The sequence below is a fragment of the Erinaceus europaeus genome, chromosome 6 (assembly GCF_950295315.1).
Source record: "Erinaceus europaeus chromosome 6, mEriEur2.1, whole genome shotgun sequence".
NCBI lineage: Eukaryota > Metazoa > Chordata > Mammalia > Eulipotyphla > Erinaceidae > Erinaceus > Erinaceus europaeus.
Window position 1 is genome coordinate 59126091 of NC_080167.1, and position 27363 is coordinate 59153453.

At 39.4% G+C, this 27363-nt stretch overlaps 1 long non-coding RNA gene across 1 annotated transcript in view; it reads right to left on the bottom strand.

The window, feature by feature from the left end:
- Window positions 1-4034: 4034 nt before the first annotated feature.
- The window catches only part of LOC132539021 (uncharacterized), an 87485-nt gene continuing 64156 nt past the window's right edge, over window positions 4035-27363 (bottom strand). The window contains exons 3-4 of the long non-coding RNA XR_009550332.1: window positions 5717-5773; window positions 4035-4474 (exon numbers count right to left, since the gene is read on the bottom strand). This is a non-coding gene — a long non-coding RNA (uncharacterized LOC132539021). The remainder of the gene's footprint in view (window positions 4475-5716; window positions 5774-27363) is intronic.

The following is a 27363-nucleotide window of genomic DNA, read 5'->3' on the forward strand; positions in this document are numbered from 1 at the left end:
CTATTTTTGGCAGTATCTTCTAGGAGTCGGAGGATACAGTCAGTGATTCTCACAGCAATTAATCAATGAGCCAGAAGTTTGGACTCGGGATTTGCTATAACAAAATGACGTCAAGCGTTGGGGCTTGCACATGCGCAGTGATGTGTCCCCACACACATTCCCCAATCCGCTTGGGGTCCTCACGCCCTGGACCTGGGGCCTACGCGGCGGGCCGGGAGTGAGGCTGTCCCCGCACTTCCCCGCCCTCCAACCCAGGAAGTTTAGGCCCCTTCCCCTTCCGAGGGCTCTCCCGACTGCAGTGACGGAGTAGAGAGGGGGAGGCGTGCTGGCGCGGCCCGGAGGTTCCCTGGCTGCACGGCCCAGGCCCTGTGGTCAGCCCGCCACCGTGAGGCTCGAACCCGGGGCTGCGGCGAGCCGGCGCAGCGACTGCCACCCGAGCTCCAAGCCCGGTGCAAAGCGAAAGCACCGAGGCCTCGCAGCTCGAGGGCCCGCCCCCCTGCAGATGCTGGAGTGCTGGGGGGCCCCGACCCGCGACCCACCGGGAGTCTGGCGGGAGACCGCTGGAGCTCCGCCACTTCCGCGCCCTCGGGCCGCGCCTGGCCCCGCGCCCCCGCTTCGTGGGGCGGCTTGCTGCGGGGCCCGCCAGCTTCTGAGTCAAGCCAGCGGGACCCTACCCGAGTACTGGCGCCCCACTCCCCTATAAGATGCGTGGAGATGCGGGCTGGAGCTGCAGGGACTTGGGACAAGGGACAAAACCCGGGACCTTGGGTGGGCGCGGTGGTACGTCCCCCACCTCCGGGGCCCACCACCCCCAGCAAAGCTCAGCGCAGGTGCCAGTCAGCGCCCGCAGCTGGGGACCAGCGCCCACCCGGGGCGGGGTGACCCGCCGCGCCCCCCTTTGCAATGGCAGCCGCGCACATCGCTCTGGACCTGCTGAGTCGCCTTGCAGCCCCGTCGGACCCGCACCCTAGGGCCGCCGCCCCAGGGGTGCCGACTGGGATGTGTGCTGGGTGGGTGGCCTCCGGGGGTCTTCGGTGCCACTTTCCAAGTCTGTCTTTTGTGTTCAGTCCTCAAGACAAAGTGGGGAAAGCAGCCTTCTCTGAGACAAGTTCAAAAGCACAGAGGTCTTAAAGGGCTGGGGTCCCAGGGTGCAGAGCAGGCGGTTGGCCAGCTTCTCTGACCAGATTTCTATCTGGTAACTCGGGTTTGAGACCAAGTTTCAAGGATGATTTAGCAACATCTTTAGAAAAGATATACTTAGGTAGTAAGTTAAGAAGCAATGATCTGATGGTTAGACAAGTTCCATAGCTTTAGGACTGCCCAGTTTTTAGCATCAACCACTTTCAGCTAGTTGCTCCCTGTGATGCCATTCCTGTGCAGACCCCCCCCCCCCCACACACACACCACTTTCTTTATGAATGGAAAGAGATGAGCTCCATCTCAGCATCCACCGAGAATTACTGGAATAGGAAGCTACCGACAGGTGTAGCATTGGGACTATGGGCCGCACTTCTCAGTCATTTTTAACATTTTTTTTTTTTTTACCTTGACACTAAGAGAAACGTAGGAACTTTTAAGTTTAAAATGTAGAGAACTGGCTTTAAAAGTCTGAACGCCAGATAGTAGAAAACACACTGAACGCTACACTAGTACTGAAGTGCTGATCTTGCCCGGTCTCTTCTACGTAGCTGACTGGTGTGCTCCACTCAATCTGGAACACTCGAGATTTTCCCGAAGGGGGGGATGCAACATTTACTACCATGGCCTCCGTCTGCTTCCCCATTATACACAATTTAATTATCTTTTAATATGTTTATTTTCAATTCAAGTAAGTAAAATTGGAGTTAATTCACCAAGTCAATTAGGAGTTGGGAGACTAATCTCTGTATCCTCACAACTTAAATAATTAGCTGCAGTCACTAAACTGAAGCCCCTTTAAAGGCTAGCACCACACTGCCATTATTTGGGGAAGGAGATTTAACACCTACATAAAAATCAGCTAATTTTTCTTAAGACAAAAAATTTAAAGTGATTCTTTAGATATTCTCACCCCTTCATTGAGTTGTCTTAAGTCTGCTTTCAAAAACATAGTACTTAGAGCAATTACAACTCTTAAAACAGTGGCAACTTTCAGTAGATGCCTCTTGAATGTATTAGTATTTGTAGAACTTTCACTAGAATATCTATTATAGAAGGCATTTTATTCTGTTACTAGCAATGCATCTGGCATATGTTGATATTTAATATATTTGGCTTGTTGGAAGAATATATAGTAACTTCAACAACACTTTAAATGTGTCTGCTAATATCTCCTTAACACCTATAATGTCTCAACTTTTAAAAGTCAGCTGAAGCTGAAGAAAAATACATGTATGCTCAAGTTATCAATTTCTTTTAGGCAAATGTAGGTTACATTCTCAATATAGTGGGGTTTTCTGAATCTCCAGTGCAGGTTTTAAAGAGAAAGCTTAAGAGAAATTTAAAAGCTAACTTTATAGTGCTGTCTTCTACAGTCTAAGTATAATTAATTGCAGAAGTGATTTTGAAATTGCATGTGATTATTTTATTTACAAAAGGAGCCATCTTTCAAACAAATCCTTCATAAAGGCAGTTTTGTAAGTTATTCAGATGTTTCATTCTCAATAAAATATATAGTTTAGTGTCAAGTACAATGTATATCTGTGTTTAAAGTCATCTGGTGTTTTTTAAAAACAGTAATCTTACATAGAACTCTTTAAAAAAAAAACCCTGAAATATCCCTTTAAATAGTTTTCATTCTTAACTGTTAGAGATATGAATGTGATCATAGGGAACTCAATGTTCTAGAGTATTTCATTTTAAGGTGTTTTACTTTAAGATTAATAAATTGTTGGGGGGAGAGATGAGTAAATTGAACAGTGGGTCAGAAAATCTAGATTGACTGTAAGTTTAAAAAAAGTTCCTATGTTTAATATTTGAATAAATAACAACTGACTTAAATGTACATTATGCTCATTTTAGTTCCATTTCTTCATTTAATTTTAAGTACTTAAAAAGGAAAACTAGCTTAAAGAGAAATCTAACTTTTTTAATGTGCCCAATTTCAGGTACAAAGTAGGAATCCCTATTGTTTTATTTGGAACAATACAATTTAACCTGTAGACATTGTTTGGGACAGAGAGATATAAATCAATTAAAACATTAATACTTGAATTCAAGTTTTCAAACTTTGTAGTGTTTCCTACATAGACTGCTAAGCTTATATATTTAGAAACCTTTTCCACAATTGAACTTTCAAGAATTTCAAAGTTAAAACTACACAGTAAATCAGTTGGTAAAAAATGGCAACTATGGTAGATCAGTAGTTTGTATTATTTAAGTAATGAAACCAAATATGGGACTTTAAAAAACATTGCAAGAAGGAACTGATAATTATAATAAAGTTTTGTTTGTAACTTCAATTATTTGCTCAGTCTCTTTCCCTCCTATATCTCAAAGTGAGGACACACAAACCTTTAATTTTAAAGAACCTGTTTCTTCAGTGAAACAGGAAATCACTATGCCGTAAAGTTCAACAGAAGGACAGTGGGTACTACTGATTTCTCAGTTGCAGAGCTGAAGGCAAGTAACATCCCTGGAGGGTAGTAAAGATCTTGTTAAGCACACCTTTATACTTCTCTCTGATTGCTAGTCCATTCCCCAACTGTCTGGGAGTCCACAAAATACAAGGGCTTTACCACAGAACTCAGATCAGAGTGAGACCTCAGAGATTATGGAAAAGCTCATCCCTATCATGAGAACCAGCTACATTTTTGCATGCTTCAAGAAGTTCTCTTGTCTTACCACTACTTAATAGCAGTTGTCGCTGTCTACCCACTTGACATCTAGTGAAATTGTAGCTTCAACTGAGAATCACCTAAAGTTGACACCTATCGCTGAAACATTTGGTATATAGTTTTCAGTTAAGCTAGAAACAAGTGAGACTGTCTTCTGAAGAGAAGTTGGGTTATATAAAGTTATGTAAACTAATGAAGTCTGGTTGAGATAATCTTTGAACCAAGACTTTCCAGGAAGACTCTTTCCTTTTAGAAATGTCATTTGGCAACAAAATAAGACCTATTTTTTTAATAGGAGTGTATATTAACACCATTTCCACCACCAAAGGTCTGTGTCCCTACCCCCACCCCGCTCTAGTGAAGCTAAAAAGCTACCCTCACCCTCCACCCAGAGTGCTTTTTTTTTTTTTTTTTTACTTTGGTACAATACTTAAAACTCAGTCAACAAAATAAAACCTAAATTTTAAGATAAAGACAGTAGTAAAGATAAAACCACAGGGACAAGATTATTATTATTATTGTTTCCTCTTCTGCTTTTCTCATTGAATCTCTGGGAGTGCTTATTCATTGCTTTCAGTGTAGTAAAATTATATGTATGAAAACGGTTGTCTTGACCTTTTAGGAATCCCGAAGTCAGAAATGCCATCTACGCAAAAACACTGAACCACAGGGGAAAACACTCGACATTAAGGTTGCACTGACACACAGCAGCGGTTATCAGATCACACCAGAGATTTCCCAGTACTGTCGAAGCCCAGACCACTGCACTCTGTCCGCCTGTCTCCCGGCACGTCGCCGGGTTCTCACCGTGCACCTCGCTCCCCCAGCCCCAGTGGAATCTGCATACAGAGCCCTTTATAATCCTGCACACCCGGCGGAGGCCTGCACCCGGCCAGGCGGCGACACTAGACGGGGGACGACCCCCGCCGCAGCTAGGGGGCTGGGGACACGCGGACCACAGGGCTCCCTCGGGGCTGCCGGGACTTGACGCCGCGGCCGTGACGTCACGCCCGGGACCGGCAGCTGGCCGCGAGACGGCCGAGTTCCGGTTCCGGTCGGTTACCCGGGAGACGCGGGGACCCAATGGACCGTCCTCTGCGAGAACCCAACCGTCGTCTGGGTCGTTCCCGCCCGGATCCCGACCCTAAGTCTCGCCATAAGGGCTCCCAGGCGCCCCCCGCCCCGGAACAGACCGCGGGCACAAAGAGCAGCGGCGCCGCGGCTGGGAGGCGGCGCTGGGGTCCGGCCCGGTGGGCTAGCGGGTGGGCGCCCCGACGGGTTGACAGGCGGGCGACCCGGGCAGGCGATCCAGGCGCCGATCCGCCGCAGGTGGAGAGCGGCGGGAGCCGGGAGGCCGAAATGGCGCCTGCGGGGTGGCGCCCCCGGGAGGGCGGGCGGCGCAGCGCCCCGACGGACCAGCTTGAGGAGCCGCCAGGAGGGCTGAGGCTCCCGACCCGCTCTGGCAGGTGATGGCGGAGTCGGCGACCAGACCTTAAACGTGGGGACGTCCGTGCCGCCCGCCTGTCGCCCGCTCTACCGGCACTGTGTCACCGGGTCTCCGACCCCCAAGTCGCCAAGCTCCTGCCTTGCCTCGTCCCTCACCTGCGTCCCTGGACGCGCGGAGCCGTGGCCCTGACGTCCCCATCTCCGTTCTTTCTTGCAACATTTAATTGCCTGAAAGGCATTTTGCCTGTAGGGGAATCTACCCCTTGAGGCTCATTTCTTCTGGATGCTAATGCAAAGCCACCCTATGCATGCCACCGCCTCTGATCACCTTGCACTTGCTCACAAGCAAAGGAATTCTAGAGCGATTGACACATCCTTTCGCTTCTGGGGCATAGAAGGAGCCCGTCTTTGCTTGAAATTTATCCCCAAGAGATTCAAAGTAGGTGGAAACCTACCTTTAATGGTCCCTGATGCAGTGCTGTCTGTCATTCAGCCACTCAGCCCGAACTCATCTGACGGGGAAAGGTAGAGATAACACCTGATTAAGGATGATTCTACAAACATTTGAACTCTTAGGTAGCATATTTACTGTATCACTATTCAACATATATCATGTGATGTTTAAAACTCATTAAAGTTTAAAAGAAAATTACTGGGCATATTTCAGGAGAGTCCAGAGGTAGTGATTTCATATATATATTTGGTTGACTTATTTAGAACTGAAAGTATACTTTATAAATCTTTAACACTTAAAAACTTGAGATAATTACAGGTTCATTTAGAGTGTAGGGAAAAATGCATAGATCCCATGTGTATCAAAACTGGTGTGATAATACATCTAGACATTGATTAAATGCATTGCTTTTATTCATCTTCCCTTAGCTTTACTTGCATTTGTGTGTTTAGTTCTGTCCAGCTTTATCCCACGTGTATCAGTCACCACCCTCGTCAAGATACAGAACATTTCTTTCACAAGGACTCTGTGTGTTACCCTGTATAACCAAGCTCACATCACTTTTGTCCCTAACATTGGGCAACCACTAATCTCTTCTCCATTTGGGTTAAAAAAAAAAAGTCTTTTTTCAAGTTGACAATCTTTTGTTCTGAAAGTGTTTCATGTGAATTCATTTTCTCCTGTATGTGTCTGTATACTCATGTACAAGCATGTCAGCATACTCCTCAGAGTACCCAGAACAGTACTGGGCACACAGTGTTTCATAGATTTGGGCTCATGCATGTTAGATTACATTGCATTGTTTAAAATGCACTTATTCTTTACATTTCTTTTTTGCCACCAGTTCCACCACTTGTTTGTTATAGATATCTAATTTCTGAACAGTATTTACAGATAAATATTTTTAAAAAGCACCAATGGTTGATATTTAGAAATTTGACACTGAGAAATGAAAATAAAGATACACTTAAGATACAGACTATCAGGGAGTTGGGCTGTAGCGCAGCGGGTTAAGCGCAGTGGGTTAGGCGCAGGTGGTGCAAAGCACAAGGACCGGCATAAGGATCCCGGTTCCAGCCCCGGCTCCCCACCTGCAGGGGAGTCCCTTCACAGGCGGTGAAGCAGGTCTGCAGGTGTCTATTTTTCTCTCCTCCTCTCTGTCTTCCCCTCCTCTCTCCATTTCTCTCTGTCCTATCCAACAACGACAACAACAATAATAACTACAACAATAAAAAAACAAGGGCAACAAAGGGAATAAATAAATAAAATAAATATATAAAAAAAAAGATACAGACTATCACATTTTAGTATCAAAGATTATTTAGTACAACAGGTTAGAGTGGCAGGTTATCTCTTCTGATCAATGTACAATGTAGATAATGGATTTCAGTCAATCTAAACTGTTAGACTGAGAGGTCACCAAACTTAAGTAACTTAGACGTAACACTCAAGTAGCTACTTTCACGTATGATGTAACTAATAGGGAAGGGATATAAAGAGTATAATGTGCTGAAGTTAAGTACATTTGACTAGTGTCTTGAAGAAATGCTAAAGCTTATCTTTTCCTGAGGAACTAATTTTAACAGTTCATGTTACTTAGATTTAATTTTAGTATTTCTTTGTTATTTTAACTCAAGAAAGGTAATGGATTTTCCAAGATAATCTCTCAAATAGTGCTATGAAAAATTTCAATAGTCAATTATGAAACAATTCAAATAGTTTATTCTTTAAGAATGACTTTGAATGGTTCACAGTATAAGTTTTATGATGAAGCTTTCTTTTGAGTCAAGTGACTTTATTTTGGTGGCACAAGGTGAATTTTATTCCTTTGACATACCTTGACTTTGATGTACTCTCTGTTTGCTTGAGAGGATTTGGTTTTTCACTTTCCCCCTAGTGAGCTATTTAGATAAATAGATATTTTGAATTAAAAATAATGTGGAAACATTTTCCATATAGACATCATGATGACTAGGTAGTTCACTTACTTGTAACTTTTAATTCAGTGTAAAAGGAATGTTCAAGATGAAAATTATTCATGGAGTTCTATTTCATTTGAAATCTCTAATATTTTTCATTGAGTTTCTGAGGTGCTAACAAGAGAATTTGCCTTAATAAACATCCCCCCCACCATAAAAATACTACAGCAACATGCTGCAAGTTAGTTTCTTCAGAGTATATATCAACAGATAAGATTAGGCTGGATTTTTCATCAGAATTGTTGCTAGACAGACCTGTGTACAGTGTCTATAACTTCGAGTTATTTTTTCTCATTGAGATTTCATTTCTTCTAAAAGTACATAGCTGAAAACTTTAGAAAGTTTAATATTTGTTATAATATCTATTCATGTGCCCTCAAACTTTGTACTTGAACCATTACATCTTGTAGCTACTTAAAAAAACTGAATTTGATTAATCAGTAACACATGACTGTAATAGTAGAGATAATACATTATTTCTATCAATTATAAAATTTAAGCAACTGGAGTTAGTTATTTAATTATAATATGTAAGAATCAGGTTTTATGGCAAACTAAACTACAACTCCACTTTTAGGTTTATTAGGAGGCCTTCTGAAATAAGCTAGTACAAACTCCAAGAAAATATTTGTAAACTGCTTGCAAATAAACCATATAAATTAAGTAGCTATAAATTTCTTTTGAATCAGTTATTTGGAAAGGAATGTGGAGATAAACTTTTTGGAATATTCTATGTATAATACTCTCTAGTAAAATGGCGAATCAAGGTCTGGGCAGTAGAATTAAGGTCTGGTACAAAGCACATGGACGGGCATAAAGATCCCGGTTCAAGCCCCAAGTTCCCTACCTGCGGGGGGGGGGTCACTTCACAAGAGTAAAGCAGGTCTGCAAGTGTCTTTCTGTCTCCCCCTCTCTGTCTTCCCCTCCTTTTAAAATTTCTCTCTGTTCAATCCAATAACAACAACAGCAATGATAAACAACAAGAACAGCAAAAGGGAAAAAATAGCATCTAGGCCCCAGCAGTAATCCTGGAGGCAAAAAAAAAAAAAAAAGCAAATCAGTCATGCATACTTTCAGAAGAGTAGGAATAGAGAAGTTTGCATAATACTTTTAAACAAGGCTGTGAGGAACTAATTCACAGATTGAAGTAATTTAATGGCTGAAGAATTCAAGAAAATAAGTGTATTGAATTAAAATGATTTTAAGTTATATGTGTCTGGGGCAAGGTAAAAACTTTCAGATTAGTAGTCTAACACCTCAACTGGCATGAGAAGAAAAAGTGTATGGTATGCATTTATAATAATGCTCTTACAAAAGCTTTTAGACAATATAGAAGCTGAAAAGGTAATTTGTAGTATGACTTCTAAAAACTAATTTGTTATGTACATTTGATATATTTTGTCAATATAGAAAATGTCTTAAGAGTTGGGAATGTAGTATTAGTTCAAAGCAATAACTTTTAAAAAATATTTATTTTCCCTTTTGTTGCCCTTTGTTGTTGTTGCTGCTGTAGTTATTATTGTTGTTTTTGATGTCATCATTGTTAGATAGGACAAAGAGAAATGGAGAGAGGAGGGGAAGACAGGGAGGGAGAGAGAAAGATAGACACCTGCAGACCTGTTTCACCGCCTGTGAGGTGACTCCCCTACAGGTGGGGAGCCAGGGCTTGAACCAGGATCCTTAAGCCAGAACTTGCGCTTTGGGCCCCGTGTGCTTAACCGACTGCACTACTACCCAGCTCCCAGCACCAATTTTTTAAAGAAAGAAAGGTTTGTTATATTTGCTTAGGTGGGCAATATACTTTTTTTGAGCCTATGTGTATCTAACAATGAGTTCTATAAACAGGATTATTTTCCCTGTGTTCCAAGCCTTTGTTCCTACATGACATTTACTTGTCCTGTTATCTAAGCATGGTACAGAAGAAGAAAATAATAAAGTGAGGATTAGGGTCTCATTTTAGGGAAAACTAGATGATTAAAATTCAAATAGTAGATGAGTTTACAGAAGTCAAGTTTAGAAATGACAAATTTTGTGGATTGAAATTTAATGTTAGTTTAAGTATTTTTAAACTGAATAGTTATTTCTCAATTTCACTTTAAAGTTGGATTTTTTTATGACCTTCTCTAATTAGAAATTTTTCTTACACTTTCCTACATGTCTTTGCCTAATTAATTTCTACTCACTGTTTATAGGTCTTTTTAGATGTTAATTCTTTAGGGAAGCCTTCCTGAAGGCCTCACAGTAAGTTGATCTCTTGATTTATGCTTTCCTTGCTCCTACTATTTCTTTTTCATAGTACTTACCACAATTATAATGATTTAGTTTCTGTTTTCTCCACTAACTATACATTCCATGCCTAGCACAATACTTAGCATAGAGCAGATGTTCAGCATACTTAAACAGGTTAAAGGAAGGAGTAATTAATATTTTCCTAAGTGTTTTCACATTTCTTAAAAGTTAGATTAGCTAGGTAGAGGAGGTGTCTTCTTTTGTGTGTATACTTAAACCCAAGGAAGGTCACTTAATTGCCCTCATCACTTAGTGACTTAGTGGCCAAACTAGAACTAGAACTTACTGATTTTTTTTAAATTTTATGTTATAAGATGGTAAGATCACAGTGTATAGTTCCACACCACACCCACCACCACAGTTCTATACCCCCACCTTTCCGTCTCCCAGAGATAAGCACCAGAGTTTCTCGTCTTAGTTTGCTTGCTTGTTTTATATGGATCCCCCTCCCTCTGGCACGTTCATATACATCAAATCTCTAGCTTCTACATATGAGTCAAACCGTCTGATAGTTGTCTTTCACTATTGATATTTCTTAATTGCTTTCTATCCTTGGGATCTTTGTTTCCTCAAAGGTAGTAAACTCTTTCTTGTTGGTTCTAGGAGTTCCTATTAAATTGCAATGTTATGTGAAGGGAATCTATTTAGGCCTTTATATGCCAATGGCTGTCTAGTTAAGGTATGTGTAGCTGCCTTTTGAGTTCTCCTTGAGAGCTACTGTGAGATGCTGAGTGGAGGTAGATGCAAAATAAACCAGCTGGTGGGAGATTCAAACCTGCAACCGTGGCCTTTTTAAGATATTTTATTATTTTATTTTGGATGGAGAATTTTTGAGCAGTGTATATGTGTTCTCAGCTGGGTGCCCACCACCCTGTCCCATCAGTGGCCTTTTTAAGATCATCTAACCAGGTCAATTTAGACATTAAAATAATGACTAAATGAAATCAAGACATGATGAAACATCACAGGTCCTATCTTTAAGTGTCTCTGTAGCGAGCACAAACCTTGCTATGTGTGTTATATGGTATTTATTTTGCATTAATCATTCATGTTGTAAATGTTTTTATCTTGGGGGCCAGTGGTAGTGCACCCAATTTAGCACACATGTTACCATGCACAAGGACTCAGACTCGGGCTCCTGCTCCCCTTTTTCCCATCTGCTGGGTGGCTGCTTCATGAGTAGTGAAGCAGGGCTACAGGTGTCTATCTTTCTCTCCCTACTCTCTCTCTCTCCTCTTAGTTTCTTTCTGTCCTATCAACTAAAATGGAAAGGAAAAAAAGAAAAGTGTTTCTTATATGTCAAATTTCTTTGGCTATACCATTACAAAAGAATTAATAGTTGCTTTTATAGATCACTCAGGTATGTTTTGGAAGAAAAGGTGCAATAATAATATCTTGCTGTAAATTAAAGATTACAAAGTCAACTGGCTCTTTGCTTCAATCTGAACTCTATCATCAGTTTTCTCTTTTCATGTGTGTGTGTGTGTTTACACCAGAGCACTGCCCAGCTCTAGTTTACGGTGGTGTGGGGGATTAAAGCTGAGACTTTGGAGCCTTAGGCATGAAGGTCTCTTTGCATAACCATTAGGCTATCTCCCCCACTCCATTACCTTTTTTCTTCTTCTTTTTTAATCTTTGGATGGAAATTGAGAAATAAGGAGCAGATAGAAAGGAAGAGAGACAGAGAGACACTTGCAACACTGCCTCACCACTAGCAAAGCTTTCCCTCTGCAGGTAGGGACCAGGGGCTTGAACCTTGTAACATGTGTGCTCAATCAGGTGTGCCATCATTCAGTCCCCATTATTTTTCTAATCTTAGTCTAAAGCACCTTCATTTAAAGCACACACAGCAGTTGACTATTTTGCATATTTTATAGAAAAAGTTAATATAAAGAGTTGGAATAATATAACACTGAAACAAAAATATAATTATTACTTGTCTTCCCTGCCTTATTTTTACATAGTTGGGTGAGGGTAGATAGCATAGTGGTTATGCAAAGAGACTCTGCTGATGATCTGAAATTCCAGGTTCAGTCCCCTGCCCCACCATCAGCCAGAGCTGATCAGTTCTCTGGTAGAAGAAAAAAAAATTTTTTTTTACATAGCTACATAAACAATTATCATAAAGAATGCCTACATTTCTTTTTTTATCTTTATATTGGAGATTTAATATTGATTTACAAAATTACATGTCAACAGGGGTATAATTCCACATTGTTCTCACCACCAGAGTTCTGAATTCCAAGTCATTCCATTGCAAACCACTGTGGTTCTCCCAAGCTGCAAACATGGGTTAACTGTTATGTCTACAACTGTCTACGTTTGTACATAATTGCCTCCTTTTCCTTCCAGGTTCAGTCCTCTCTTCCCCTCTAAGCCACACATAACCCTATTACTACATTCAAATATCTCTCCCCTTCTCGACCTGATGGAGCTGGAGTTCAGAGCCCTCTTACCCTCTTCCTCCTATCACTTCTCCTCCACTGGGTGTATGGATCAAAGCTGCTTTGGGGGTGCAGAAGATAGGAGTTCTGGCTTCTGTGATTGCTTCTCCAGTGGATTTGGGCATTGGCAGGCCGATCCATACCCCCAGCCTGTTTCTATCTTTCCCTAGTGGAGCAGGGTTCTGGAGAGGTGAGGTTCCAGGACACATGACACTGGTGAAGTAGTCTGCTTAGAGAAGTTAGGGTGGAATCATGGTAGTGTCTGCAACTTAGTGTCTGGAAGGTGAAGAATGCCTGCATTTTTTACATTGCACATCATTTTTTTTAAATAAATTTTTAATTTTTTCTTTTGTTGCCCTTGTTTTATTGTTGTAGTTATTATTGTTATTGATGTCATCATTGTTGGATAAGACACAGAGAAATGGAGAAACGAGGGGAAGACAGAGAGGGGGAGAGAAAGATAGACACCTGCAGACCTGCTTCACTGCTTGTGAAGAGACTCCCCTGCAGGTGGGGAGCCGGGGGCTCGAACTGGGATCCTAATACCGGTCCTTGCACTTTGCGCCACCTGCGCTTCCTGCTGCACTACTGCCCAACTCCCACATTGCACATCATTTGTTAGGTACCTGATGATTTCCTTAGCCTTTCTTTTTTAAAGTTTTTTTTTTTTTTTAATCTTTAAGTTTTTTCTTTTATTTATTTGATAGAGACAGGAATTGAAAGGGGAAGGGGAGATAGAGAGGGAGAAATAGAGACACCTACAGCACTGCTTCACCACTTGTGAAGCTTCCCTTCTGTGGGTGGTGGGGGCTTAAACAGGATTTGAACTGGGGTCCTTGCACATTGTAATGTGTGCCCTCAAACAGGTGTGTCACTGCTCACCCTCTCCTAAACCTTTCTTTGTCTTAATTTCCTTATTTATAAAAGACATAACGGGGTGCTGGGTGGTAGCGCAGCTGGTTAAGCACATGTGGCGCGAAGCGCAAGGACCTGTGCAAGAATCCTGGTTCCAGCCCTGGCTCCCTACATGCAGGAGGGTCGCTTTACAAGCGGTAAAGTAGGTCTGCAAATGTTTTTCTCTCCTCCTCTCTATCTTCCCCTCCTCTCTTGATTTCTCTCTGTTCTATCTAACCACAGCAATGACAACAACAACAACTGATGAGGGCAACAACAAGGGCAATAAAATGGGAAACAATGGCCTCCAGGAGCAGTGGATTCATACATAGTACAGGAACCCAGCCCAGCAATAACACTGAAGATGGAAAAAAATAATTAAAATAAAAAACCAGACACAACATGGGATCTACTTCATAGGTTTAAGAGAGTTCAGTGAATATAGAAAAGTCTTGTACAATAATGTGTGTAAATAGTAAATGTTTGATAAATTTAGGCTACTTTTATTGTGATGATGATGACACACTACTATGCATTCAACCCTAGGATGAGTATTATAAGAATTAGTGATGTGCTATACTTCTTATCTCAAAGACTTTACTACTATTTGGAAATAGTGGCAGGAATTTGAATTTGCAGCGCTTTGTGAAGGCAAGGCCTCTGTCATGTGGTTGGTTCTCTGGCTCCCCTGGCTCTGATTTAGATACAACAGTTCATTTGGGTTTGGAGAAGACTCAGAAAAAGACCAACTAGAAGACATCATTGAGAAGATTACAAAGGCTAGGGGAAACCTACTCCCTCTGCCACTTGCATGCTCACTCACCTGCACTGCATGCCAGGCTCTGTCCTATGTGGTTAGGAACTTTTCCCAGTGCATCTCTGGATGCCCTACTGGGTCACACAGATAGTGTTTATCAAACCATGGATTAAAACTTAAAATTTTTTTTCTAAGTTTTATTGAAATGCCAGATTTTAAATTATTTTTTAAATGTTTTCTTTTGTTGCCTTTGTTGTTTTACCACTGTTGTTATGCTGCTGTTGTTAGATAGGACAGAGAGAAATGGAGAGGGGAAGAGAAGACAGAGAGGGGAGAGAAAGGTAAGACACCTGCAGACCTGCTTTACCGCCTATGAAGCAAATCCCCTGCAGGTGGGGAGCTGGGCGGTCGAACTGGAATCCTTACTCCAGTCCTTGTGCTTTGCGCCATGGGCACTTGACCCTCTGCACCACCCACCTGTCTCCTATGGATTAAAACTCATCCCAATCCATGTGATTCTGCTTTGGTAATTGCTGCACAGACAGTATTAGTCTATGTCTTGGCCCACGTGATACTTCTAAATATCCCCTTTTACCTTTAGAGGATAGTTCTGTTATTGTTTTTTCCCTTAATTTCTTTATTGGCGTATATGCTTAATTGCATGTTTTCCTTTTTAAATTTAAATTTTGCTGATTTCTGTTCTTTACTCATTTAACTCAGATGTGATACCTTTACCAAGGCCTCTTCTGGATGTGGTCCCCACAGTTCAGCAGATTGCAGCTCTGGCTCTTCAAGACTGGCTAATTATGATGATCTAGCAGAAGCTCTTGTGAATGACAACATTCTCTGTTTATTCAATAGTAGAACAGAATGTACAATTTAAAAGAGAATTGGTTATATGTGAGGTTTTGTAGGTCTTGCTTGCACCATGCGGGAAACCCAGCAGTTGAGCACGGGGACTATGTTGGCACCAGGAGAAGCTCCACAGATTTCTCTCTCTCTAAATTAACGACATGGGTCTTGGAGGCTGCTCTGTGGTATCACACATGATGAGGCCCTGAGTTCATTCCCTAGAGCTGCATAAAGTTAAATAAGAAAGAAATTTAGTAGTTTGGATACAATTGTGAACCTGTAGGTATTAGAACTATTAGGGTGTTAATAGAAATTAAAATTATTTGAACTGCTCATAATATCTTTAGAGTATTTTACCTTGGGGCAAATATGCAGCTTTTCTCCACTACTGTTAATAAACAAAAGGAGAACATTTCAAATTTTAATGAAATTGTGCACAAAGCTGAATTTCTATGAATGGGAGTATTAAAGTTATAGGAGCAATCTTAGGGAAATATATGGAGTCCTAGGCAAACAAAAGGTTTTTTTTTTTAAACAATTCTTAAAGAAGATGAAACCTAGCTAATTAAACTATGAGACTGTTTTGAAGCAAGGGGAAGAAAAACACTCAAAAGGAAAGAGAATGTGTGTAATGGGAGAATTAATCAAGCATTTTTCTCTTTTAACTGAGTATGTAAGCATGTCAGCTTTTTAAAGGGTTATTAGAGTGTTCCAGTTTTCATCTACTTTTTAAAATTTTCTTTATTGGGGGAGTAATTGTTTACAGTGAACAGTAAAATACAATAGTTTGTACATGCGTAACATTTCCCAGTTTTCCACATAACAATTCAACCTCCAATGGGCCCTCCTCTGCCTTCATGTTTCAGAACATAAACCCTCCCCCCTACGCCAGAATCTTTTACTTTGGTGCAATACACCAACTCTAGTCCAAATTCTGCACTGTGTTTTCCCTTCTGACCTTGTTTTTCAACTTCTATGAGTGAGATCATCCCATATTCATCCCTTTGCTTTCACCTTCTGCTTTATTATTCTGTACAGTGCCACTTAGCAATAGTAGGGCTTAGACTGTTTATTTCAGCTTGCTACTTCATCATAACCTAAGTATGTATCTTTAAGGTGGAATTTCTATTTGGGTGATGAAAGGACAAACAGTCTGATTTAAAATGGTCAAAGGTCTTCACTAGACATTTTTCTAAAGAAGATGACCACCAGCAATCTTGAAAAGGTGCTTAAGAGCAGTAGTCAAAGGACTGGGGAGATAGTGTAATGATCATGCAAAAGACTCTCATGCCCATGGCTCTGAGGTCCCAAGTTCAGTCCCCAGCACAACCACAAGCTAGAGCTGAGCTGTGCTTTGGTCTCTCCTTCTCTCTGTAAGTCTCCCATTAAAATAAGTAAAATAGTAAGACAAACAAACAAACAAAAAAACAGCATCGGGGTCGCGATAGTGCAGCAGTTTAAATGCACATGGTGTGAAGCTCAAGGACCTGCCAGGGTAAGGAACCCAGTTGGAGCCCCCGGCTCCCCACCTGCGGGGGGGTAGGGGTTGCTTCACAAGCGGTGAAGCAGGTCTGCAAGTGTCTATCTTTCTCTCCCCCTTTCTATCCTCTCCTCCTCTCTCCATTTCTCTCTGTCCTATCCAACAATGATGACATCATCAACAACAACAATAATAATAACCACAACAATGAAAAATCAAGGACAACAAGAGGGTCAGGCAGTAGCGCAGTGGGTTAAGTGCACGTGTCACAAAGCACAAGGAGCGGGTTAGAATCCCTGTTCAAGCCCCGACTCCCCACCTGTAAGGGAGTTGCTTCACAGGCGGTGAAGCAGATCTGCAGGCGTCTCTCTGTCTCTCTTCCTCTCTACCTCCCCATTCTCTCTCAATTTCTCTCTGTCTCTATCCAATAACAAATACTTAAATTAAAAAAAAAAAAAAACCAAGGACAACAAAAGGGAAAAACAAACAAAAAAAATTTTTTTAAAAAAAGCATTAATCATTAGGGAAGTCAAATCAAAAACCATAACAAGGCACCATTTTACCTGCTAGGATGGTTATAATAAAAAGAATAAACTGAATATTAGACGTATTAGCAGAGTTGTGGAAAAACTGAAACCCTCCTACATTGCTGGCAGGGATATAAAATTGTGCAGCAGCTACTATGGGAAGCAGTTTAGTTGTTACTCGGTAAGTTCAACATAGTTACCATATTACCCAAAGAATTGAAAACAGGTGTTCAAATAAAAGTTATACACCTGGGAGTTGGGCAGTAGCACAGTGGGTTAAGCGCAAGTGGCGCAAAGCAAGAACCGGTGTAAGGATCCTGGTTCTAGCCCCTGGCTCCTCACCTGCAGGGGAGTCGCTTCACAGGTGGTGAAGCAGGTCTGCAGTGTCTTTCTCTCCCCCTGTCTTCCTCTCCTCTCTCCATTTCTCTCTGTCCTATCCTACAATAACAATAGCAATAACAACAACAATAATAACTACAACAAAAAAAGGCAACAAAAGGGAATAAATAAATAAATAAACATCAGAAAAATCTTTTTAAAAAAGTTATACACCAATGCCTATAGTTGCATTACTCACAAAAGCAAAATACAACATATCCGAATAATAGAATATTATCAGCTATAAAGTGAAGTACTGATACATGTTATACCATGAATGAACTTTGAAAATATACTAGAAAGAAACCAAATACAAAAGACTACATATTATATGATTTCATTTATGTGAAATATCCAGAATATGTAAATCCTTAGACAAAAGCAAGCTAGTGCTTTCTTAAGAATTGAAAGAAGAAGGGACAAGGCTGCTTAACATCTGTGGGTTTCCTGTTAGATGATGAAATATTCTGGAACTTGGTAGGTGATGGTTGGATAGAATTGTATATGCACTAAGTGTCACTGAATTGTACACTTTAAGATGGTAAAATCTATGCGTATTTTGTCAGAATACAGATATCAAAGTAAATCTTAATTAACTAATATTAAATTTATATTTATTTATTTAATCTTACTAGAGCACTGCTCTGGTAAGATTAGCTCTGGTTTATAGTGGTGCAGTGGATTGAATTTGGGACTTTGGAGCCTCAGGCATGAGAGTCTATTTGCATAACGATTATGCTATCTACCCCGCCCCTTAAATTTATTTTTATAAAATTGCGAATTATTTACTAGTTGTTATAGCTCTAAAATGAATCACAGCAATTTTTCTTGTAGATTTTCTCTCTTTCATTGTTAGATTCTCCTTGGACTCTTAGCTCTTTTCATTGAGAGCAGTGTCTGTCTTGTGGCATCTTACATAGAAGGTTCTCAGAGATGTTTTCTAAATGTGACTGAAAGTCTCTCAGTTGTAAAGGCAAAAAAATTCTAGGGCAGGGAAGTGAGAATGTGAAGCATTACTCACAAGCTTCTGTCTCCTTTACCTGCTCTTATCTCACAGGAGATTTAATCTCTTGTTTATGAGGTACAAAATCCTTTGGTTTTACTTTTGTTTTCCTGCGGCAACTCTTGCTGAAGAAGGGAAAAAATTATAGTTAAGACGTTGGAGAAGCAGAAATTAGTGGGGGGGGGAAGATCAGGAAGTGTGAATTATAAGTACAATAGTTTGTGACTATGTCTAGTAAATTGTGAATTTGAAAACTTTGCCATATAAAAAGATTAGCTTAAGGTAATGGCAGGAAATGTATCACTGATATTTTTCCACAACTACAAGAAAAGAATCTATAGAAAGCTACTTAAAAACCCTATTCTAATTTTATAATATTAAATATTTTATTATAAATCTATACAATTAGATTTTATAACATATTTTAATAGCTATTCTAATATTTTAAAACTAAAGAAATATACCAAATTAAAACATCATTATGGATAATTCATGAATTATACCAATTTTATAATTCAGTGCATGAATTATAAACCAATTTTAAGCAAACTGCCTTAATATATATCTGATATATTTTTTCTTATAATTTATGTATATACATATTTATAAAGTATCTTACTATTTTTAGCCTAAGTAAATAGAATGACTTCAAACAGGTGATGTATCAACCTAGCCCCCTTTTAATAGTTACTGTAAAGCAGTAGAAACTCAGAATGTAAATAGGAAATTAATCAAGTTTTATTAATAAGAGGAAGTAGTTAAGAATATTATTGTGTAATTGTGCTAACTATAAGATAATAGTGAAAGTTATAGATACTTACTATACATTTAATTTTTAACCATGAAAGGAAAAATAAATTAGTGTTTTGTTTCAGCTTTATCTTATTTCCTAGTCATAGAATTTATATATAGAAAATATCATAAACATTAAACATCAGTTAAAATTCACATAATGGTAAGCCACTTGTATTCTTTTTTTGAAAAAGCATTTATAAGAGGAGATAAATAACTTGCATCTCATTGTCTGATGAGTTTATTTGCTAGAAACAGTTTAAAATGTATTGTGTCTTTCCATATGTTTACCTGGTGATTGGTAAATGTATGTTGGAACATGGTTGTTATTTCAGGTTAATTTGGGATACCAGAAAGATTAGTTGAAGTCATGCAAGGCCCACCAGGTTAGAGGCTGAGGGCAAGTAAAGAAGCTAATCTCTCAGCTGATGGAGAGTTTAATTGCACATGCTAGAGTCTGGGCGTTCCCAGGAGTCAAATACTTTCAGAGTAATGCAGAGCCACAAAATCTCATTACTGCATGAATTTTTATGGACTACAACATTCATACTTTATTTTATATCATTTCCAATTTTTAGAGTGTTTTAGAGAACCTGAAATATTTGTTTAGTTACTGAAACAAAAGTAGTGGGGGAATATGAAAAAAATAACATTTTATAGGTTATATTTCATCTTTTGTATTTAGAAACTGTTGAGAACTTCATATTTAAATGTAATTTAAATGTTGGTTTCAGTATAAATTAACTTTTAATTGTGAAAGTACTCAATTCACTTTGAGTTTTGTCAATTTTTCATTCTAGTGCTCTTAAAGCCACGAGAAAGCCACTTGCCTTTGTGTTAGGGGCAGTGGATAAACATTCTCCTCAATTAGCGCAGACAAGAGTTGACTGTGGAACTCTGGATACACTGGTGATGTGCTTAGGAATGTTGTCCTCGAAGTATAAGCTGTACCCTGAACACTCAAATGTACTGCAAGACACACTTCGGGTAATAGATCATATTTTTAAAATGGGATTATTAGAGTTCAAATTTCAAGGTTAGATTGGTTTTGCTTAGGTAAACCATGGATTGGATTTTAATGATGTTTCTATACATTATGGGAAAAAAGATTTAAATGATAACCAAGTTTTTTGAATCACATACTGCAAAAAATAAAAATAAAAATAAACTATCAATAGTATGCTTCTATCTTTACCTTACTTAGATGAAGAGAAATTTTAAAGCAGCAGAGAGCAAAGGATGGGAGATGACTGATTCTCAAAGGTCTTGATAAATTGGTTCCACTAAAGAAATAACTTTAGTTTGTCATCTTTCAGGGGACTTTGGTCTTTACTTAACTCATGAAAGTGCATTCCAACCCCTGCTAACAGTCATATGATGCAAGGGAATTACTGTAAAAAATACATGGGTATATCTTTTCTAGAACATGACTTGTATTTAACCTATATTGGTAGGAAAAGAAGAAGATCTTTTCTTACAAACTGACAGCTCAAAGACTTCAAGAAGGACTTGAGGTCTTTTATATGAAGGCCATAACACATCAATAACTAAAAAATAGAGAACAAAATGTTCCCTACCACTTTTGACTACAGCAATCCTTAATAGAGTATTCTATTAAACAGAGGAAGAAGGTGGAACTTAGGGAGGATCCTAAAGTTACATTATTGATGGAAGAGGAATTTCAGTTTTCAGAGTTAAACTAAAATTCCTCTTCTTTCAAGAATGGTAGCCTCTCATTACAGAGCCCATGTTAACCTCAACACCATATAATTTTATTAACTACTTGTTGAAAGAATATTGAAGAAATTAACAAACAGGAAGAGGGTTTCTCATGATGGTTTCATTTGGTTCTTAAAATGGTAACACTAATAAAGGCAAGAAAGACAATGATGTGATTTATGAAGGTGGCACAGGGGTGAAAGCACTACACTTTCAAGCATAAAGTATCAAGTTCAATTCCTGGCATTGCATGTGCCAAAGTGATGTGCTGGTTCTCTCTCTCTCCTGCACTCCCTTCTTCCCTCTCACAAGATAAATAATTTTAGTTAAATAATTAGATAAATAATTTAAAAGTAAATAAATAAAATTATATAAGAATAAGCCAAGAAAGAAAACTATTATCTGTTTTATAATAATTCAAAATTACTATTGCTGAAATTATGTTCTTAATATCTGGGTTTTCCAAATGGGTTTACATATTGACTGAAAAAAAATTAGTGTTTTAAGTGAGGAGCTGGCTTTGTCATAGGGAAATTATGTGAGCATATTTAAGAAGATTTTTTCAGTGTTAGAAGACTTCATGGCAAATAGATTGTAAAACTGAGAATTTCAATGTATGGAGCAGAAGAGCTCTGAGCCACAGCCATACAGATATTCTCAAGCAGGTCCCCACAGATAACCCTTTCAAAACTTCCTTTTGTTAGGCTGAATGATTATAGTTCATAAGTAGGGTCTCTCATAGGGATTCCATTCCAATTTCTTTCTATAATATGACTCCCACATGGAATTCCCACTGTAATTTCAGTATTTCACAGTTGTTAGGGGCCTGGGACAAGAAACTCCCAAAAGAGAATATTATATAGGTTTCTAGAAGGAAGGAAATTATTACCTAATAAATAAAACAAGTCATCATTCACATCATAAATATCAGGAAAAATAGAGGATTTGTCTCTAAATAACCTGATTTTTCCTTAATGATTTCTTAAAAATGGAATATATATTGAGAATAAAGAGAGGATATTTATTTATTTTATTTGTTTATTTGCACTAAGTTTACCACTGAGCCTTGGTGCCAGCACTAATAACCCACTGCTCCCTCCTGGTGGCAATCTTTCTTTCTTCCTTTCTATTTTTGACAGGACAGAGAAAAATTGAGAGGGGAGGGGAGACATAGAGGGAGAGAGAAAGATAGTCACCTGCAAACCTGCTTCACTGTTCATGAACTGTTCCCCCCTGCAGGTAGGGGTTAGGGACTCAAACTCGGGTCCTTGCACATGATAATATGTGCATTTTACCAGGTACATACCTCCCAACCCCTATTTGTTGTTGTTCTTTATTTTTTCTTCCAAGTATTAGTGTTAAGTATTTAATTAAGCAGTTTAAGAAAGAAATATTAAATGGAAATGCAAAAAAAAAAACTGTGTCTTTAAGGGCATTAGAAGGAAAGTTTTGTGGATGAAACAGGACAAAAATTAAACATACAATCAATAGAAGAGAAAACAATGGGATAATCTGATTTATCCTTATTTGAAAAACACAATTTCTTTAAAAATTTTTTTTATTATTTATTTTTCCTTTTATTGCCCTATGATTTATTTTTGCTTGTCTCTGGGGCTTCCCCTCTCTGGGCTGACTTTTGTTTAGATAGATAGGAGAGACAGAGAGGGCAAGACGCCACAGTACAGAAGCTTCCCAGCTACAGAAGGGTTGCTTCTACCTCTCTATCTCCCCCTCCTCTCTCAGTTTCTCTCTATCCTATCCAAAAAAAAAGGGGGGGGGGGCCACAGGAACAGTGGACTCATAGTGCAGGTACCGAGCCCCAGCTATAACCCTAGAGGCAAAAAAAGAAAAAAAAATTCAAACCTGAGCATCATACATGATTAAGTAGACACACTAGCCAAATATATATATAGGGGCTTGAAATGGGACACTCCGGTCCTTGTGCTTTGTGCCACGTGTGCTTAACCACTGTGCTACCACCCGACTCGCCCTGCACTGCTCAATTCTATCTTATGATGATGGTGGGGATTTGTCAGGAAACTGTGAGGAACCTCACAAAGCACCCTGCATTTTTCTGCCTCCAGGAGCCTGGCATTCCTTAAAACATTACGCCAGCTGCCCCTGCTCCACCCTGCATTCCTGGTACTATGGCCTATCTACATAATTATTGTTTTGCCTGAAAGATCCCCACCCATTCCATTCCTTTGATCTATCTTCTTTCTATTCTCAAGACCCTCCTTGCCTGCAGGATATTATTAATCCCACCAGTTAAAAACCTCGCAACAGTTGCTAAGGAAGTTCCTACCTGTCCAGCCCCTTATGCCTTTCTCCACCCCTTTCCTAGCCATTTCCATTTCCGACTTGCCACTTCCAGGTGTGCCCTTTAAAAGCCTTGGCTCTCTGATCAATAAAGATAGTGCATTGTCTCGCCACCATGAGCTTGGTTCATGAGTCACTGAATAAGTAGCAGCCCAGGCTGGCTCTGGTCATGTTCTCTCCAACTCAGAGAGTACATGCCCAGGAAGAGGCATACCCACACTAGCCTGGCATCAACTGAGCTACTTTCCAGCCCAAATTCCTTCTTTCTTTCCCCTTCCCTCCCTCACTCAATTCCTCCCTCCCTCCCTCTCTTTTTAAAAAATATTTTTATTTCTTTTATTGATTTTGGATATACAGAGAAATCAAGAGGGAAGGAGGAGAGAGAGGGAGAGACCTGTCATATTGCTTCACTGTTTATGAAGCTTGTTCACTCAACCAGGTATGCCACCACCTGACCCCACACTTTAAAATTTTTTTTATTTACTTCTTTATTATTGTATAGATAGAGACAGAAATTGAGAGAGGAAGGGGAGCTAGAGTCAAAGAGAGACAGAGAGACACCTGCATTCCTGTTTCACCACTTGTGATGGGGACCAGGAGCTTGAACCAGGATCCTTGCACACTGTAATGTTAGTGCCACCGCCTGGCTTTCTTTTTTCCTTTTTTAAAATTTTATTTATCTATAGCACAGAGGTAGAAAGAAGGAGAACATGAATACTAGAGCATCACTATAGCACATGGGATGTGGGTGAAACTCAGGATCTTATATTTCAATGTTTAGTACCATACTCAACTCTGCTACTTCCTGGGCCTTATTCCTTTTCCCTTTCCCTCTCCTCTCCTCCCTTTCGCTTTCTCCCTCCTTTCTGATTTATTTTACAACACAGAGTGAAACAGATAATATATTCAGCCTCGGGGAGTCGGGCAGTAGCACAGCAAGCTAAGCGCACTTGGCTCAAAGTGCAATGACCACCGTAAGGATCCGGGCTCGAGTCCCCAGCTCCCCACCTGCAGGGGAGTCGCTTCACAGGTGGTGAAGTAGGTCTGCAGGTGTCTTTCTCTTCCCCTCTCTGTCTTCACCTCCTCTCTCCATTTCTCTCTGTCCTATCGAATAATGATGACATCAATAACAACAACAATAATAACGACAATAACAATGAAAAACAAGGGCAACAAAAGGGAAAATAAATATATAAAAAGAAAGTCTTTAAAAATTATAAATATATATATTCAGCCCAGGTCTCTTACATGCAATTCTATTGCTAATCCATCAGAAAATTAAAAAAATAAAAGACACAGGGAATGAAGATGGATCAGAAAACACAACCCAACAATATGCTGTCTACAGGAAAGACACCTAACTCAACAAGACAAACACAGACTCAAAGTGAAAGAATGGAAAACTATTATACTATTATAAAACTATTAAATAAAACTATTATATAAGCCAATGGCCCACAAAAAGGGGAAGAAACAGCTATTCTCATATCTGACACCATAGACTTTAAAATAAATAAAATTAGAAAAGATAGGGCTGGACATGACTTAATGCTCAGAGGATCAGTCAATCAAGAGGACTTAACAATTATTAACATCTATGAGCCCAATGAGAAGCCATCTAATTACATTAAATATCTACTGAAAGAGCTACAGCAATATATTAATAGCAACACAGTCATAGTAGGGGACTTCAACACCCCACTCACTCAACTTGACAGATCATCCAGGCATAAAATCAATAAAGACATGAAGGAGCTAAATGAGGAGATAGGTAAACTAGTAGTACTGGACATTTTCAGACACATTCATCCCAAGAAACTGGAATACACATTCTACTCAAGTCATTCTTAAGGATAGACCATATGTTAGGCCACAAAGACAGCATCAGCAAATTCAAGAGCACTGAAATCATCCCAAGCATCTTCTCAGACCACAGTGGAATTAAACTAACACTTAACAATCAACAAAAGATTAGTAATAGTCCCAACATGTGGAAGCTCAGTGGTACACTCCTTAACAACTACTGGGTCAAAGAGGAAATAAAGGAAGACATCAAAATGAGTTCAGTGAAAATGAAGACACAAGCTATCAAAATATTTGGGACACAGCTAAGGCAGTACCAAGAGGGAAGATCATAGCCATTCAAGCACACATTAGGAAACAAGAAAAAGCACAAATAAACACATATGATTGCACATCTTAAAGACCTAGAAGAAGCAGAAAAAGAAGAAAGAAACCCTAAAGCAACCAGAAGGACAGAAATCACTAGAGTTAGGGCAGAAATAAATAACAGTGAAAATAAGAAAACCATATGAAAGATCAAGGAAAGTAAATGTTGGTTCCTCGAAAGAGTGAAAAAATTGACAAACCTTTAGCCAAACTCACAAAACAAAAAAGGGAGAAGACCCAAATAAATTAGATCTTAAATGAAAGAGGAGATATCACAACAGGCACTGCAGAAATTCAACATAAGATGCAAGAGTTCTATGAACAACTCTATGCCACCAAGCTAGAGAACCTGGAAGAAATGGACAATTTCCTAGATACCTATGAACTTCCAAAATTAAGTAAAGAGGAACTAGACAAAATGAACAGGTCCATCACAGCTAATGAAATTGAAACAGTTCTCAAAAACCTTCCCAAGAATAAAAGTCCTGGACCAGATGGTTTTACAAATGAATTCCTCAAACCCTTCAAAGAAGAACTAATACCTCTACTTTTAAAAGTCTTCCAGAAGATTGAAGACACTGGAATACTCCCTTCCAGCTTCTATGAAGCCAACATCACTTTCATATCAAAAGCAGACAGGGACACAACCAAAAAAGAAAAACCATGGACCAATATCTCTGATGAACATAGATGCTAAAATAGTGAACAAGACTCTAGCCAACTGGATACACCAGTATATTCAAAAAACTGTTCATCATGACCAATTGGGGTTTATCCCAGGGATGCAAGGTTAGTTTAATATACATAAATCAATCAACGTGATCAATAAAAGCAAGACCAAAAACCACATGGTCATATCAGTAGGTGCAGAGAAAGCCTTTGACAAAATACAACATCCCTTTGTGATCAAAACACTACAAAAAATGGGAATAGATGGAAAATTCCTGAAGATAGTGGAGTCTATATATAGCCAACCTACAGCCAACATCATACTCAATGGTGAAAAACTGGAAGCATTTCCCCTCAGATCAGGTACTAGACAGGGCTGCCCACTATCACCATTACTATTCAACATAGTTTTGGAAGTTCTTGCCATAGCAATCCGGCAGGAGCAAGGAATTAAAGGCATACAGAAAGGAAGAGAAGAAGTAAAACTCTATTTGCAGATGATATGACAGTATACAGAGAAAAACCTAAGGAATCCAGCAAGAAGCTTTTGGAAATCATCAGGCAACACAGTAAGGTGTCAGGCTACAAAATTAACATTCAAAAGTCAGTGGCATTCCTCTATGCAAACACTAAATTAGAAGAAGTTGAACTCCAGAAATCAATTCCTTTTATTATAGCAACAAAACAATAAAATATCAAAGAATAAACCTAACCAAAGAAGTGAAAGACTTGTATACTGAAAATTATGAGTCACTACTCAAGGAAATTGAAAAAGACACAAAGAAGTGGAAAGATATTCCATGTTCATGGGATGGAAGAATTAACATCATCAAAATGAATATACTACCCAGAGTCTTATACGAATTTAATGCTATCCCGATCAAGATCACAACTAAATTTTTTAGGAAAATAGAACAAATGCTACAAATGTTTATATGGAACCAGAAAAGACCTAGATTTGCCAAAACAGGGAGTCAGGCAGTAGTGCAGCGGGTTAAGTGCACGTGTCGCAAAGGGCAAGGACCAGCATAAGGATCCCGGTTAGAGCCCCTGGATCCCCACCTGTAGTGGAGTCACTTCACAGGTGGTGAAGGATATTTTAAGGTGTCTATCTTTCTGTCCCCCTGTCTTCCCCTCCTCTCTCCATTTCTTTCTGTCCTATCCTACAATGACTACATCAATAACAACAATAAAACAACAAGGGCAACCAAAGGGAATAAATAAATAAATAAATAAATAAATAAATAAAAAGAATTGTCAAAACAATCTTGAAAAGAAAGAACAGAACTGGAGATCTCAGATCTCAAATTGTATTATAGGGCCATTGTCTTCAAAACTGCTTGGTATTGGAACATGAACAGACACACTGACCAGTGG